The 4,880-nt window shown below is 41.7% G+C and overlaps 1 non-coding gene across 1 annotated transcript; it reads left to right on the forward strand.

The window, feature by feature from the left end:
* The first annotated feature begins 3,682 nt into the window (after positions 1 to 3,682).
* LOC145637599 (small nucleolar RNA R71) lies at positions 3,683 to 3,790 on the forward strand. Its single transcript, XR_014114366.1, has one exon. It is a non-coding gene; the product is annotated as a small nucleolar RNA R71 (small nucleolar RNA).
* Positions 3,791 to 4,880: the final 1,090 nt, after the last annotated feature.

Raw genomic sequence — 4,880 nt, forward strand, 5'->3', positions numbered from 1 at the left:
CATATCCACATTGCTTGAATAGGTATGGGTCATTCCAAAAATATCTTCTCACCTCCTTGAAAAACTTCTTCTTTTGTTGAGTACTCCGGGGGAACGACTCCACACGCAAGATAGTTGTCTATATCGGCGTACCAAGGGGTATAAGTTGACACCAAATCCATGAGAGCCTCGAATCCTATCTCATCATTAATCGGTACATCCTCCTTGTTCTCAAATTGTAGCCTAGACAAATGATCCTCTACATAGTTCTCCGCTACCTTCTTGTCCCTCATTTCCATGTGAAAGTCTTGGAGAGAGAGAACCCAACGAATCAAGCGAGGCTTTGCTTCTTTCTTGGTCATGAGATACCACACCGCGATGTGATCCGTGTACACGATAACTTTTGAGCATATGAGATAGGACCGAAACTTATCGAATGCAAACACTACCGCCAACATCTCTTTCTCCGTTGTTGTGTAATTCCTTTGAGCCTCATCTTGAGTCCGACTTGCATAGTAGATGACACATGATTTTCCTTGTTTCTTTTGACCAAGAACGACACCTACTGCAAAGTCACTAGCATCGCACATTAGCTCAAAAGGCAAGCTCCAATCCGGAGCTTGCACAACTGGAGATGAAATGAGAACTTCCTTGAGCTTACAAAACGCCTCAAGGCAAGCCTCATTAAAGTAAAAAACAACCTCTTTTTTGAGTGGTTCGGTCAAGGGTTTGGCGATTAAAGAAAAATCTTTGATAAACCTCCTGTAAAAACCGGCATGCCCAAGAAAAGCCCGTACCCCCGTGATGGAAGTAGGAGGGGGCAATTTTTCAATCACCCAAACCATGGTCGGATCTACTTCAATGCCATTTTTTGAAATCTTATGGCCGAGGTCAATGCCCTCCTCAACCATAAAATGGCACTTTTTCCAATTTAAAACCAAACTTGTCTCTTGACACCTTTTCAAAACTTTTTCAAGGTTAAAAAGACAAGTGACAAAAGACGAGCCACCAACACTAAAATCATCCATGAAAACTTCAATTTCTTTTTCAAGCATCTCAGAGAAAATGGAAGTCATGCATCTTTGAAAAGTAGAGGGAGCAATGCATAATCCGAATGGCATTCTTCGGTATGCAAATGTCCCATATAGACATGTGAAATTAGTTTTCTCTTGATCACTTGGATGGATAGGGATTTGGAAAAATCAAGAATACCCATCCAAGAAACAAAAGAAAGCATGGTTAGAAAGCCTTTCAAGCATTTGGTCCATGACAGGGAGAGGAAAATGATCTTTCTTGGTGTTTTTGTTCAATCTCCTATAATCAATGCACATTCTCCACCCGGTCACCGTCCGAGTGGAGATTTCCTCTCCCTTTTCATCCTTGATTATGGTCATTCCACCCTTCTTTGGAACCACATGAACCGGGCTAACCCATTTTCTATCGGAGATAGCATAGATGATGCCCGCCTCACGTAGTTTCAAGATTTCTTTCTTCACAACCTCTTGAAGGTGGGGGTTCAACCTTCTTTGAGGTTCAATGGAGGTGGAATGATCATCTTCAAGATGAATACGATGCATGCATAAAGAAGGGCTAATACCTTTAATATCATCAATGCTATACCCTATCATATCCCTATATTTTCTTAAAACATCAAGAAGTTTTTCTAAATTAAGACCATCTAGGGTAGCATTGACAATAATAGGGTATTTTCCCTCCTTATCAAGAAAAGCATATTTCAAAGAAGGGGGAAGGGGTTTGAGTTCTACCTTGGGAGGAGGCTTAGAAATCTCCTCCTTGGACTCAAGCTCGACTTCAACTCGTTGTTCAACTTCCTCCTTTGAGGATTCTTCAATTGCCATGACAAATTCTTTAGCCTCTTGAGAGTGGAAATCTTCTTTGCATGTAAGGGCTTCAATCATTGGATCTTGAGGCCTCATCACGACCCTCCCCAAGCGATCTAGCTCCTCATTCACAACATCAACTCTATAGCATTTTTCAACCATGGGAGTCTTGAGCAACTTCGAAAATTCAAAGACAAATTTTTCATCGGCCACTTCACAAGTGATGGTGTTGTTCTTGCAATTGATGACCGCCCCCAAAGTTTTAAGAGCTTCACGTCCAAAAATCAAAGGAGTGTTAACGTCTTCCGCCATATCCATCACTACAAAGTTGCAAGGCCGTAGATGTGTCCCAGTTGAATTGGAACATCCTCAAGCTCTCCACAAGGTAATTTCACCGATCGATCGGCCAATTGAATTGTATTCCTTGTAAGGATCATTTCAATATTGAGTTTTTGAGCAATGGATAGAGGGATTAAACTAACACTTTCTCCAAGATCGGCTAAGGCGCCCCTAGCTTCCATGTTCCCAATTTTCACCGGCAAAGTGAAACTTCCTGGGTCTTTTTCCTTCTTGGGCATCTTATGTTGGACAAGAGCACTCACTTGATGTGGAAGGGTGATAAGCTCATCATTGAGCTTCCTCTTGTTGGTGAGAATATCTTTGAGGAACTTGGAATAAGATGGCATTTGTGTCACAACTTCAAGAAAAGGGAGGTTGATATGCAAATTCTTCATGACACTAAGAAATTTTGTGAATTTGTCATTCAACTTCCTCTCCGCAAGACGACCAAGAAAAGGAACCGGTCCATCAAGATTCCTAGCCTCACTAGGAATTGAAGTTGTCTTCTCAGTGTCTATCTTCTTCTTCTTCTCCGAACCTCCTTCTATCTCATCACCTTTTTCTTTCTCACCTCCCTTGTTTTCATTCACACTCTCCTCTCCTCCCTTCTTTTCCTAACTATCCCCTTCATTTGGTCCTTCATAGAAAGTTCCCGACCTCAATGTGATCGCCTTGCATGTATCGGGTTTTGGATTGTGAGATGGGTTAGGTTGTGGTTGTCCGGGTAGAGTGGATGGTGAATTGAAAGGAGTTCTCTCGGCCAATTGAGCTAGTTGTGAATCAACCATCTTGTTGTGGGCTCTTATCTCTTGCATTTGTTGCCCAAAAGATTGCATTTGCACATGCATGTCTTGGAGGAGTTGAGTTTGAGTTAGCTCCGCTTGAGGTGCTTGTTCTTGATGGTTTCTTTGAGGTGCTTGGGTTTGATTCTTGTATTGGTTGTTCCTTGTATAGCTTCCTCTTGGGTTTTGGGGTTGAGATGGAGGTGGATTTTGATATTGAGGATTGGAGCTATAGGAAGGTTGATCTTGTTGGTTCCATTGTTGAGGTTGAGGTACAAACCCGGGTGGTGGTTGTCTCTAAGCTACTCCACCGCCGCTTACTCTAAATCCCTCTTGCCTTGTGTTGTATGCCGCTAGATGTTTGGGGCTTAAACCCCCACAATAGGATGTATCATGGTTTGTTCCTCCACAATTTTGACAAGAGAAAGAGTTAACTTGAGAAGAGCTTGCTCCACCACTTGAGCTTGCATTCACTCACGTGTTCAATTTGGAAAGCCCTTTTGTTAGTTGATCAATTTGATGTTGTAATTGATCAACTTTCTCCAATTCGTAAATACCACCTCTCTTTGGAGCATTTCTTCTTCGGCCCCCCCAAGAGTAATTCTTTGCTACCTCTTCTATTGTGGCTTCAACTTGATTTTGAGGGATTTTGATTAATTGGCCACCCTCCCCGGCATCTAAATTGGCTCTTGACATGGGCTCCAATCCGTCGTAGAGAAACCGCATGAGCAACCCTTCATTGTACTCATGGTGGGGACATTCTTGTACCAACTCTTTGAATCTCTCCCATGCTTCACCAAGACTTTCATCGGCCTCTTGCTCAAATGATGCAATTTTCCTTCTGATTTCGGCGGTCTTCTCTTCGGAGATAAAGCGCTTCAAGAACGCCTTTACAACCTCCCTCCATGTTGTGAGGGAGTTAGGCTTTACTTGCTTTAGCCATTTCTTTGCTAGTCCGGTGAGAGATTGCCGGAAAAGGTGCATACGAATGTAGTCTTGACTCACTTCACTGGTTTGCATCATTGCGCACAATTCAAGGAATCGATCCAAATGTTCAATAGGGTCCTCACTTGCACTTTCGAAAAATTGCTCCGATTGGACCATTCGAGTATATTGTGGATGGATTGAGAACTTGGTTTCCGTGACGGGTAGCAAAATCCCTCCCGTGAGCTCATAATCCTCCGGATTTCCGAACTCACGAAACAAGACATCATTCTCTTGTCCCGCCATTGATTCGCGTGGTGAACTTGAAGAGTAAGTATAACTCTCACTGTCAACTATATCACCAAAACCTCTTCCCTCGTCTTGATAAAGCCTACGGACTTGTCTCAAGGTTTGGTTGATTTCGTGGTCAATTTGATGTGAGGGTGTTCCTTGAGACCTCCTAAGCATTCACCAAAGCTAAGCAAACAATTAGCAATGACAAGGATGATAAAACAAAAGAAACAAAAAGAAAATAAAGCAAAATTACTCTAACAAAAGCAATAAAATTCGTTAAACAAGCCTCTTCCCCGACAACGTCGCCAAAATTTGATCGGGATAGGATAGGTCGTTAAACTATTCCCCTAATCAAATTAACAATTTGTAAATCCTAAACCTACACTAAACTAGTTAGTGGCAAGTAAAGGGTCGATCCACTAGGAAAGCACGCTAATTAAACATCAAATATCACTAATGCAAGAGTGAAAAGGGGATTATTTTGTTGGTTTTGTTGAGTAGAACACTAAAACTACAAGTAAGAAAGAAAATGATGATTAAAATCAATAGAAAATGACGCTAGGGATTTGGGGGTTTCAAACATGAATTAGAAAGAGGGGAACAATAATAGTTATCATGATGAACATGCCAAAGAACAGAAGATCCTACCTAAACAATTCATTCTCATACAATAGTCTAGGCAAATCAATAAAAGAAGTCAATGCTAATTAGGATCCTTCTC

The sequence above is a fragment of the Chenopodium album genome, chromosome 6, assembly GCF_948465745.1.
Source record: "Chenopodium album chromosome 6, dcCheAlbu1.1, whole genome shotgun sequence".
NCBI lineage: Eukaryota > Viridiplantae > Streptophyta > Magnoliopsida > Caryophyllales > Amaranthaceae > Chenopodium > Chenopodium album.